The following is a 12,792-nucleotide window of genomic DNA, read 5'->3' as shown; positions in this document are numbered from 1 at the left end:
CTCGCCCCCCAGTCCTGGGGGCTCGGGCCTGGCAGGGCAGGGCAGGGCAAGGCCCCCTGGGGACAGTCCCTCCTCCCATCCCGGACACCCTAGGTCCCGGGACGGCCGCCCAGGTCTCCTGCCTTACGCGGTTCCTCCGGGGGCGGAGGCCGAGTCTCCTCAGTTTTAGAGACCACTGTCCACTACCGTCCCAGATTCTATTCACTGCCTGCGGAAGAGAAAAGGGACAGCGCCGCCAGCCTCAGTCACCCCAGGCCATAAGCCTCAGGTCTACCTGCGTGGCAGTGCCCTGTGCCCGTGTCCCTCGGAGTGGTACCCACAGATGTCCTGTTCTATGCTTGGCTTGATTTTCCAGCGAGGACCTCAGACTGGGCAGCTCCCCACTTAGGCTCCGAGCTGGTATCCCTCCAAAATAATTGTGAGGATAAATTGGATTTTTAAAAAATCTAAACCCTGCCCTCGAAGTGGGGTGGGGGTTAAATGGACCCTAATCTTTGGTGACACCCCCCCAAAATCAGACTATGTTAAGCTTAGAGTTTGAGGTCAACCTTGGTTTTCTATGACATGCAAGGTGGTTGTTTGGCAAGAAAAGGGATGTGGGTGTGGGGTATCACCTGGATTCTCTCTGCCCTTGAGAACTTTGGGGGAAACTGCAGTCCTAAAGGAGCCTGAAAAGTCAACCCCAACTTCCACATTCCAAAACAAAGGTCAGAAGAAATGAAAGAGCCTTGAGCCCTCCATCCCACCCCACTACACACCAGGGTTGGCCTAGCCCCATCAGGTCCTGGCCAGAGCACCCTCAGACCCCTGGTCAGGCTGAGGAGGAGAAAGACAGGTCCCCTTAGAGGTGTGTGTCCCTGGAGGAGTGGGAGGGACCTTTTCCCAAAGCAGCCAGGGCAAAATGGCTGAGCCCTTGAGCCTCAGAAATAAATTGTCAGGCCAGAGGCAGACAAAGAAAGCACTCTGCCTCCAGCCAAGTGGTAGCTCAGTCCTCAGAGGACAAACTGTGAGTCCCAGGCGGGCAGTGACACACAGCCTGGTCTGTGTAGCGGGGCATCTGGAAAGTGGGGTTCTCCAGGAGGCAGCTGCTGCTGGGTGAGAGGAGATAGGATGGTCCCGCTATGGATGCCTTGCTACCTGGGTTCTGGGCAAAAGGAGAAGTGAGTCCTCAGGGCCTTGGATGGGGCTGGGAGAGGGGCGTAGAGGCCAAGCTGTGGGCCACTTAGGGAAAGCTCCGGTCAAAATCAAGTTCCTCAAAGCTGAGAGATGCTAATAGCTCCTCCTCTGCTCGCTGGATCGTCCATGTCTGGGAACTCAGGAGCCAAGCAGCAGAGGCTGTGCGTTTGTTTATGCATGGCCCAGCACACAGCAGAAACTCAGCAAATGTCTTAGAATCCAGCCTGCTCTGAGTGGAAGGAGATGGCAGGGAACCCACCTGCAATGTTTACCTGTTGCCTTGAGCCAGGAAGGTCGTAGAACGTGGCCTCTTAGGAACACATGAGCCATGGGAGAGGGTTTGCTTTGAGCTGGGACACTGCCGTTTCCTAGCTCAAGTGACCTCAGCTAAGTTCCAGTCTTCAGTGGAAGGAAGGAGTGGAGTACTGAACTCTTCCAGTGTACCAAGCGTAATGCCCTACATCACCTCCATGCACAGGTACTCTTTCGAACCCTACTTCAGAGATGAAGAAGCCATGGGTCAGAGGGGAAAGTGACTTGCCCGAGGTCACATAGCAGGAAGATGCAAGGAGGACTGTTGAGGGACTCACTAAATTTCCCAGGCTGACCTTGAACTTGTGATCCTTCTGCCTCAGCCTCCTGAGGGATTGCAGGTGTGCTCCGTGGCACCCAGCTAAACCCTGGTCTTTGGAGTTCCAAGCCATCTTTGCCCTATCACAGGTCCCTGGGCCTCAGTTTTCGCACCCAAATAGTGAGGCAGGAGGGATTGGTTCCTGCGACTGGGTTTAATGACTGTCGATAAGTCCCCTCGGGCCTACCATGTGAGCAGTGACTGCTCTTCCTCCTCCCTGGCATGTGATGTGTGAGGAATAACATTAAGTAAAGCACAAATGTCAGGCGGCTTCTTGCCATCACAGACAGACGCCGTTACCAGGCTTGGCTGTGAGCTTAGCGGCTGAGGCAGATGTCCCGAGCCACTGAATTCAGAGACATCTCCTCCCTCTCCTGCTTAGGAATGGGTCACAGGTGGAGTGTCACCCCCAGAAACCTAGCCTCACCACCATCTGCAGCCCCTTTGTCCCTGGGGGCAGGTGGGATGCCTGGGCCAGTCTTTGTTACCTGGCCTCAGGTGTGCCTGGCTTCCTCCATCCCAAGCCACATCAGCCTCATGCCCCCTCCCTCAGCCACAGCCCCTGTGCAGGCCCCAGCAAGAGACCCTGCACTGCCTGGTGCCCATGGGGAAGGCGACAGGCCTGGCTCGGCCCAAATCCCAGCTGGCTCTTCAGTTCAGCCATTCCCTGTTGCCCGAGCTCCTCTGTACCTGGAGAACAGCGGCAGGGGGCAGCCCCCTCCCAGAAGGGTAGGAAACAACCTTGACAACTCCAGTTGCAAAGAGCAGCCCTTCCCCCACCCAGTGAGCTCTCGTGTGCCCTCTGCTGGGCGGTGTGGGAACTGCATAGATGGTCCTTTGCACCAGCTTAGCCGTTTTCTGAAGGTCACAGAGAGGTGGAGGGAAAGAGGATAGCCTTGAGAGAGATGGGGCCGGGAGGCCAGATGTGAACCCCAAAATAGGACCTCCCCGGAAATGTGCCTCCATCCATGAGTCCGAGGGACACTGGCAGCTGCAGCTATTCTGTACCCCCCAAAGCAGGGATGCAGAGACAGGGGAGCTGGTTCGTAGCAAAGATAGGAGTTTCCTGGCAGAGGCGGTAGGTGTAAACACAAGCTGTGATATTTCAGCATAGGGCTAATATTCAGGTATAAACAGGAGAAAATGCCCACTAAATATTGTTGCAATGACTGTATTATCAACACCGCAGTAACTGTCAGTTCTAGCAAGTTGACACTCTGCAAGCATGTGCTGTGTGTTAGGCTTAGGATACTGCACTTAATTTTCACAAGACCCTGGGAGGTGCGCAGTAGAACTGTCCCCGCACAGGTGAATCTGAGAGGACAGGTGCTGGTGTCCTTGCTGCCCGATCACACATGGAGATAATACGTGGCTCTTAAGCCTGAAGTCAGCCACAGATCTCTGTGCTTCGTTCCCTGCCGTGGCTCACTGGGTGATGGACCGTGACTCTCCACTCTATGGAACTGCACAGCTCATAAGCACTTGGCCCTGGGTTCCATCCACGGAGCTCTCCTAGCTCTGGAAGGCCGAGAGTATTGAGCGAACCACTGTTGAGGGAAGTCTGAGGCTTGAAGACAGGAACTTGTGCCCAAATCCCTTGGCTACCAAGTCACAGAGCTGGGGTCAAAGTGAGGTGTCCCATCTATTGCTACATATTTGTGACTCAGACTTAAAATTCACCTAAAGCTGATGTTGACATTGTGTACCCAGCCACCTTTCCCCAACTTTCCTGTGGCTCGCAGTCCAACCCCTGCATCTCACTGCTTGGGAAGCCATGGAAAGTGGCTGACAGAGCCATCAGCTCCGTTTACCGTGCTCGGACATGACACAAGAAGTGGCGTCCGATTCCATGCCAGCCGCCTGTGGCGAATGGGCTTCTATTTTTACATTTCTCACAAATTGGAAATTACAGGGAGTCGAGGTCTTGCAGCATGACTGGCTGTGGCTTTCTGCAAGTGGGGGGTGCACAGCCAGGGGGAACAGACCACATTAGGATGTGGGGGTCCTCGGCTGTGAAAGGGGCCCCAGCTTCTGGGGCTGGTGGGATCCGGACTCTCCAGCCAGGCTCAGGGACGCAGGAGTTTGTGGCTGCCTCGGCCAGGAGCTGTAACTCTGCCCACCTGTCGGCTGCCTGGTGTCTGCAAGATCAGTGTCTCCTGCCAGCTGGGGCTCTGATCCAGATTGCAGAGATAACTGAGCTCTGGCCAGAGGGACATTCAAGGTCAGAGATGCCCTGAAAGACGTTGACAGCAGGTGGCTTTCATGGCCTTATTGTTTGGCAAGGAGGCTTTGTGCAGAGAGAGGGCAGCAGCCACAGGGAGGTGAGCGAAGACATTTGCTACCGGTATTGCCCTTTGCTGCGCCATGTGGAGCACACCACTCTCGGTTATCAGAATAGCACTTTACTGTGATCACTTTAGTTTCTGTTAAGCCCAAATCCAAATGACCTTGACCCAAATGAGGTCAGTTGCACACACGTGAGTGGACGTGTGCATAATACTTAAGTTGAATTTCACAGTGTTCAAAGCATTTTCTCAGTGCTAGTTTGCCAGGGCTCTGGGAGCTCTGGGTGAAGGCAGTGTTACTGTTAGCCAGGTAGCCGGATGGGGTAGAGCCCAGGTGAAGGAGGTGGAGCACAGAGTAAGGCTTTGGCGGTGTGCAAAGCACTGTGAAGAAGAGGGCCCTCGTCTCGGTTAAGCCTCATCTGAGCTCTGGCTGGGGACTGGGGTTTCAGAGTATGATGGGGCAGGTGTGGGAGGAGAGGAGGGCTGGTTGTTCTCAGCAGCATCTGCACACAGGCGTTTGTGCCTGCGTGTTTGGATGGAAATGAACGCTGGGCCCCATGAGGTGGTGCAGAAGGACCCACGGGAGGTGGAGAAGTGATCCTACAGAGCCTGGGGCTGCGGTGCCCCACGAAGGAGCGGGCTGCAGGCTTCCACACTGCAACCAGCAAAGAGGGTGGGGTGGCAGGGTATGGACTGGAAACCACAGGACTGGCCATCCCCGCCCCCTGCCATGCTGAGGATTGTGACATATGCCAAGTTTTAAGAGCTTTGCTGAGGGCTGCAGGGCAGGCAGGGACCCGAGGGCTTGTGGTGGAACCTGGCCAGCCGGCCCCATTGTTTCTCAGGCACAGCCTCTGGTGCGCCCTGCCTCACTGACCCCGAGTGGATGCTGGGGTGCATGAGGCTCAGGGCTGCAGCGTTGCTTCCTCAGATGGCACTGAAGTGTGACCCAGGTCTTGCTGATGCTGGCCTCGCGTGCTCTTCCCTGTGGTGCAGGGTGTCAGGGACTTTTTCTTCGCATTGGCCATTTCTGTTTCTGAGTGGACCGTGTGAGGGCTGAGGCCAAGTCACACCAATGTGAAACAAATGCGACCAAAGCCCAAAGCTCCCAGCTTCCCAGGCTGGACCTCAGCGCTCTGATCCTGCAGCTGGGACTTGGCTGCTGCAAGAATTCACTGGGGCTTTGGCATGGGAAGGCCCTAAATTGGATATTTTTTCCACAGCCTGAGATCAAGGAGCCACCCAGATTTTTAAAAAGAAAAGGGAAGAAAACGTGGGCTCAGGGAAGGGGAAGAAGCATCCTTCCCAAGCATGTTCTTAAAGATGGACTTTCAGTGTCAGCGTGTGGCCCACAGCCTGGGTGACAGGCACTTCTCCACCCTGAGCTCTGCCACCAGGCACCAGCCGAGCACCTCACAAGCATGATCCCAGGATCCTCAGTAAGGAAACTGAGGCCTGGGGAGCTTTGGGGGCTCCTGAGGTTGGACGGCTGACTCGGCAGAGCTGGGGCTCTGATCCAGATTGCAGGAAGGAAGTAGAGAGCCAAGTCCTGCCTGGCTTGGAGCCTGCAGGAGACCCTGAGCGGTCCCTTCGCCTCTCTGTGCCTACAGCCAAGGGGCTTGAGCTTTTGGACAGGACCAGGGTCTGTGGCGGAAGCTGCATGCCCTACTTCTTCCTCTCCTCCTCCATGTCCCCCATCACAGCGTCCTGGGACTAATGACTGGGGACGATTAAAAAACCTTTCTCCAAATGGCAGTGAATGGCACTAATGACAGAGCAGATGTGGCACTGTTAATTATGCAGCGGTATTAAATGAAAACGCCAGCCTGGGAGGAGTTAAATAGTGTTGTTCAGCTGCCAACAACCCCGCTTCAAAGCAGTGCCATGGGCCTGGGCCAGGGCAGCACGGCACCCTCCCCAACCTCGGAGCCAGGCAGGAATCACAAAGCTAAGGACGATTCCCCAGCGCAGGGTCCTTGGCTGTTCCTTGCACATCAGCAGCAGTTTGAGGAGGTTTTGGAGGGGCCTTTGGGGGTGCAGACACCATCTCTGGGGTCCAGGGTCTAGGTGTGGAACCCCATGTCTTTGGGATTGTCTAGTGCCAAGCATAGTGGGGGACACATTGAGGTCCTGCCCCCTCTCTTGTCTATGTGGTCCCTTAAGTGAGAACCAGAGGAGGAGGGCCGGGCAGGGGATGGGCCCCTTCTTGGGTACCAGCCACTTGGCCTGTGTGCCTTTGCCCTCTGTGAGCCTCAGTTTACCTATCTACAGAATGGGGAGAAGTAGGTCCATTATGGCTGCTAGCAAAAATTCTCCCCCTACCCAACCCCAGCCCGGATCCTGGAGGATCACAGAGATCACATCGTGACCCAGAGTGACATGTGGAAGCTGTCGAGCAGGAGACAGCGCCATCAGTTTCAGCTCACCCTGCGCACCTAGAACCTCACTCAGATTTTCCCTTGCTCCCTCTCTGAAATTGGAACGTGTCTCAGGTTATTTTAGTTGAAAGAAACTCATAAAGCCCACCCATTGCAGACTCCTCTGTGTCACAGGTAGGTAAATGGAGGCCCAGGGAGGCATCCTGGACCATCCTCACCAAAGGTGCTAGGACCCAGGACTTCTCCCTGGCCCTGATGCTCTTTCTCCTGCCCCAAACTGGCCCAGCTCTGCTGTTGGGAAATTATTAAATAGAGTCAGTGGAAGGACTCTGGTTGCCGTGACAACGGAGCCCGTGTCCTCGGGAGATAATGGCGCTGCACAGGGGAGTGATGTGTGCTGAATGCTGATTCGGGAGCCGCTGGAGCAGGAGTAAAGGCGCAGGGGGGACAGGGTCCGGGGTTTGAGGCTCCCCAGAAGGAGGTGTGGACCGTGGGGGCAGGAGGCTGTGGGGACTTGTCTTCAGTTCCAGTGAAGGGACATCCAGAGGTACAGCTGTCATGCAGCCTCCACCTGCTCCAGGGAAGACCTGGAGGCAGACCATGCAGGGGATGGAGGTTGGTGCCTAGGTCCCAGAGGGGTCACAGCAAGGCTCTGATCTCGGACACTAGACACCTTCAGCGTTGAGGACAGGGCTGAGGGTGATTCTGACAGCCTGGAGCGACAAGGCCAGCCCGAGAGGAAGCAGGGGAGCCCGGTGCCCAGGTAGCGAAGAGTGTCAAGGTCCCAGCCCTCCCTGCCGCTTCCTCAGCTGTGTGACCCTGGGCAAGTCGCTGTCCCTCAGAGCCTCAGTGTCCTCATCTGCAAAATGGGACTCACACCAGCACCTGCTTTACAGAGTGCTTGTGAGACCACATCCTGCCCAGCTCCTGGCCGCAGCCCCTTTGACAGTAGCTATTGTTTATTACTAGCCAAAGGTAAGGTGCTCGGAGAAGCAGTGGCTGGGCACTTGCGGAGTTGGGAGGTGAGAGGTGGCTGAGATATGTGTGAGCAGGTGACAGCTCTGTGTCCCGGGCCAGTGAACATCAGCAGAGAACAAATGCCCAACCCCCAAAACCCATGTGGGCACCATGCAGGGAATTGAGTTTTCTTTTTGCCAGCTCTCTAAATGGCCCCATGCCGCAAAGCCTTTTGGAAAGTATTTACCCTCTCCCACACCCTTTTTTTCCTCTCCTACACAACTGGCAGAAAACATTTCCCTCCCTAGTTTGGGCTCAGAGACTATGGGGTTAACACCCTGAGAAACCCAAGTGCATCATTTGCATGCTAGCAGAGGCGCTGGAGCTGGAGCTGGCAGACGACCCCCTTCCCTTTTGGAAGAGGAGAGAGGGCCCTGGTTGCAGAGTTTGGCAGATTCAGAGGCAGCAGGGAGGAGCGGGAACTGCTGATTTAGATGCAAGCGACCATTTTGTTTTGCTTCTGCAGACCCAACTGAGCACAGTGAGCCCACAAGCAGCAGCAACCTGTTTCTGGGTCCCCTGACAGGGAGAGACATTTCCTGCTCCCTCTGGGGCCTGATGAGAGTGTGAGAAGCGCTGAGCCGCAGACCTGGGGCGCTGGCTCCTCCATCCCATGCAGGCAAGAGGGGGTCAAGGAGACTTATCTGGTGGACATATGGAGACAGTTGACATTTACCGGGGATTTTAACCAATGCCTAATTGCAAGATGTGGCCACTTGTCCACTTTGGGAACCCTGTTTAATGAACAGTGCGCTCCAGGAATTTGATGAGATCAGCACCTCCCAGTGACCTCCACTGTTCTGTGGTATCAACTGCCTAGAGCTTAAGGTCATGCTGACTCTGCCTAAGACCGTTTTCCCACTGCTGCCTGAAAGAATAAATACAGCCACCCAATCAGGCGGTTTGTCAGTCTTTGCCAGACATCAGCATTCACCGTGGCCCTGGCACTGTACCAACCACTTGACTTACTCTTCCTCTGAACCCTCATGCTAGTACCAAAGTAGCTGTTAGCACCTCTGTTTTAGACAGAAAGGTGGTGGCTGAGCCACAGTCACACAGCATTGGAGCTGTCACTCGAGCCAGGTTGCCTTCCTAGAGGGCGCAGGCCTTGCTCTCCTGCCTTGGTGGGCAGCCTGCGATCATCCAGCCTCTGGCCACCCTTGGACATCCCAGGTGGAAGTCACACGTAGGTTTGCTTTTTGCTGACTGAAGATTTGCACCATCAAAATCACATCTTCCAAACTGGTAGAAGCTTCTTGCTACAGAGAGTTTTGAACAGATGCACTGGCAAAAGTGAGCAGCATTTGAGTCTTATAAAAATAAAATCAGCTTTATCTTGCAGGAAAATATTTCAGGCCCTGGAATCTGACCCACCATGGACTCTGAAAATACACGCCCCCCTCACTTTTGCAAAATATTCTCAAGCAGCATCTCAACACTTTTTTTAAAATCCAGCTGAGCTCTTATGAAGTGAACAATAGGGTTTATTGTTTTCCAGATACGAAGTGTAGCACCAAACAAGCTTTTTCAAGCCCTGGGGAAGCCCTGCTTCCCATGCGCTCCTCCTTTGGCCTAGAAAGCGCTGTATTGCGTGGCTAGGTGGCACTGTGGGCATTAGGATTGCAAGCTCAAAGCCTTCAGGGGCCAGGTAGGTCACACAAATGAGCAGAGAGGTCAGGGACACAATGACATCATTGCCAGATTTGTAGTACACTAAAAAACACATGCTCACTCCCTTTCCAAAGCAGGGAAATGCGTTTTAAAATTCTAAGCAGACACCATGCAATTCGAACACATTTGGCTCCAAGGCCGTTGGCCCGAGGTCCCTGGTGGCTCTCTGTGACCTCGTGGATCCTGCCCTATATCTGGGGGTTGAATGTGTCATCTCTGGAATGGGGCCCACACAGGCTGGAAGCTGTGGCCACCCCAGCATGGGCGCTGAAAGAGGCCCAGAGCTGTCCAGGGCCCGGCCCCGTCGTGCCTCTCAGTATTGCCAAGACAGCCCTCGGCTCAGACTGCGCTTCTGCACATGGCTTACTAAAGATGAGCGCTCTGTTCAGCCACCCCTGGATGTGTTAGTTTTTCTTTTCCTCAAGTCTGAGTTCTCCGAGGGCCTTTCTCTGACTGCCCTTTGGAGCCCTTCAGGCACGTCTTGAGCGAGAGAAAATGGTTCCTCAACTTGCTGCTGAGCGAGTCTGACAAAACAGAGAGCTGTGTAAGAGCGTGCAAGTGCCATCAAGTCATCCTTAATCCTGATCAGTTTGAAGCCCTTCTGGCTGGCTGAGCTTGGGGCCTTTACAGACGCGTCCCCTGGAACTGAAGAGCCACACCGGTCAAAGGCAGCAGGGAGGGAGGGGCACCTAGACAGGACAGGATGTGTGGTTGTAGAGGCCGGGGCCCTCAGCCTGCTCCCCTATCCCCTGTGCCCTGTGTGGGGCCCATAGATGCTGGCATGAGGAGGCAGCTGCTGCACATAAGGCAGAGTCTAAGGGCCTGTCAGCTCCCCACCCCCCTGCCTACAAAAGGAGTCAGTGGAGGGCGCCCCTGGCCAGGCTGCTGCTGCTAAGTGCAGGAGGCAGCCCCCACTTGGGAAGATTGTACAGCACACAGGAAACAGCACATGCAGCCCTCCTGCCCTCCTCCCTCTCCTTGTCTGCTCCCCTCCACTCCATCCTCCTCCACAATCCCCTCTTCCTTGTGTGTCTCTCTCCAGCCCTCCCCTCTCCTACCCCACTCCGCTGCTTCCTCCTCCATGTCTACCCCTGTGCAGACTGCTGGCTCGGCCTGCTGTGTCCAGGCCCCTAGGTCTGACCCCAGGATGCTGATACTCTGTCCCTATGGAACCTGTGGCCCCCATGGGTTGGAGCACATACTCGGACCAGCCAGGTGATGTCCTGCCAGGCTGTCCTTACAGGAATCCACGCTCTGAGGATGAGCAAAGCAAGGCCTGCATCTTCCTAACAGTCCCAGGCCCAAGAGGAAGCTGTGGGGAGACCGCTGGGTGTGCACAGTGGCAGGGCCACAGTCTGCCTCCTGGGGGTGCTGCACCTGTCTTGGCACCTCATGCAGCCGAGGCCAGAGCAGTCATGGGGCAGCAGGCAGCAGGTGACCCCTGGGCCTTTGTTTTATCTCACCAGGGCCCATTGTGAGGACCACACGTGTGTTGGGGGGCACAGAGCACAGTCCCAACATGTGGGAGTGGCATTGTGGTCACTGCGGAGCTGCTGAGGAACTAGTTATGGGTCAGTGGAGTCCAGCAGAAGGACTGAGCCTTCTGCATGGCCCCACCTTGGTCCCAGCCTCCTCCCCACCCCTCCAAAGCCAGAAGGTGTCAGGCGGCCAGCAGATTAAATCTCCCCAGTTGTCTGGCAGCCCTGGTGCGCCGCCCCCGGCCCCCGGCACAGAGGCAGGACTGACTGGGAGCAGCTTGGCTCAGGAAGCCCAGGTCAGGGATCTGGGGTCTGGGCCTCGCCTCCTCCTTGTGCAGTGGCAGGAGAGCTACATGCTGTCAGCTGTGCAGGGTGCAGATCACACTATGCCCTTAGAGAGGCCTGGAGGGAGAACCGTCCTGTGAGATGCACCTTTCCTGTAGCAGCACTGGCTGCACAGCTCAGCCCGCCCCAGCCTGGGCCCCGGGCTCCGTCTCCCTGCTGATCTGGCTGAGCACAATACCGAGAGCCAAGTACGGCTGCCTCTCTCCTTCCTGCCAGGCCCTGAAGAACCCAGGTGCTACCTGGGTCCTGAGTCCTTGGATTGCAGGTTGGCAGATCTCCCAGCCCTCCTAAGAGCTTCGGGGCAGTGAGACCCCTGCTCCAGGGGCACATAGTCCAGTTGAAAACTGCCCTCACCAAAAAGAGGGGCTCAGTCAGGTGTGGCAGAGGACTGGGGACCAGAGGAGACTCCAGCAAACTGCTGACTGTGGGCAAGGTGAGGAGGCGGAGGTCAGGAGGATGGAACTCACAAGAGGTGCCAGAGTTGGAGGTCGGCTCCTACTTGGCGCACACAAGGAAACCCAGGCACAGAGAGAGCAAGGAACTGGCTTGAGGTCACAGCTAGTGAGGAAGGGGTGAGGGTTCCAGCTCCCTTCCCACTGTAGGTCTCAAGATAACTGCCCATCCTCCTCCCAGATGGGCCCCAGGACGGCGTCTCCAGGAAGAAGTGCCTCAGGAGCCAGTGGGCCATATCCCCAGTCGGGAAGGGGTCTCAGGATGTCCCCTGCTGGGGGCGGTGATCGGCACACACCAAGGGTGGGCTGGGGGCACTGCGGACACCTGTCACACAGCAGAGGGGAGCAGGTAAGAGTGGAGACAGCACCCCAGCTGCCCAGCTTCAAGTGTTGGTGCCCCCAGCTCCTCTCTGGGTGACCTTGGACAAGTCCCTGTCCCTCTGTGAGCCTAAATGAGGGTTTTGGTAACAGGAAGGTGATGGACACAGTGCCCTGAACCGCCTATCAACTGTCCCCCTTGCCTACTTGGGTCCACTGAGCTGTTTTTCCTTCCTCACTGGGAGGGAGACGTTGGGGCTCTCTGGGGTTGCTGCTCTGTTGGATGGAGCTGCACAGCCCCCAGAGGTTGCAGCACTGATTTTGTTCTCCCTGGGTATTGGGGTACCCGCCAGCTTTCTCCCTTGTGGTTTTGGAAGAGCCCGGGAAAGCCACACTTCTGGCGCCCAGCGGCTGGGAGCAGGCAGGATACTACCTGCTGGGGCAGCGAGGTCAGACAAACTCATCTCCATGCAGCACAGCCACCCTGCCTCGGTCCCTGCCAGGCCATCTCCCCTGCAGCTGCAGAGGGGCCGACAGCCCAGGCCGGGAGCACTGGCACCTCGTCTGTGTCCAGTCCCGGGCATCCTGCCGGTTGTGTGGCTGCCAGGGCCTCGATGCCCTCACCTGTGAGGCGGGACTAGTGACGATTCTCACTTCTTTGTAGGCAGCACTTGCTGGGCACGGCGGGTGCTGGAAAACACACTTCTGTGGGAAGCGGCTCCTGCCAACCCACGGAAGAGTGAGGAGACTGAGGAAAGGAGCAACTCACCTGCAGGTCCCAGGGACGCTGGGGAGGGAGGTGTCCAGGACATGCACAGGAAAGGTGTGGGCTCTGCAGCGAGCCGCTCACTGGCCTCTGGGGGCCTTTCATCAGCGGTGACCTGAGGGTGTAGGTGTGGCAAGGAAAGCAGCCTCAGGCAAGGGCTGGGCACAGGGGCTCCAGCCTGGGTCTGTCCTGCCCGCTGGCCTGGACCAGGTCAGCCAATCCCCGTGCGTGTGGTGCCACTGCCACCCTCAGAGCCTCTGGCCCCTGCCTGAGGC

This window comes from Fukomys damarensis, unplaced genomic scaffold, assembly GCF_012274545.1.
Source record: "Fukomys damarensis isolate Sample0158 unplaced genomic scaffold, DMR_v1.0_HiC HiC_scaffold_37, whole genome shotgun sequence".
Taxonomy (NCBI): Eukaryota; Metazoa; Chordata; class Mammalia; order Rodentia; family Bathyergidae; genus Fukomys; species Fukomys damarensis.
Note: the sequence above shows the minus strand (reverse complement) of the source record.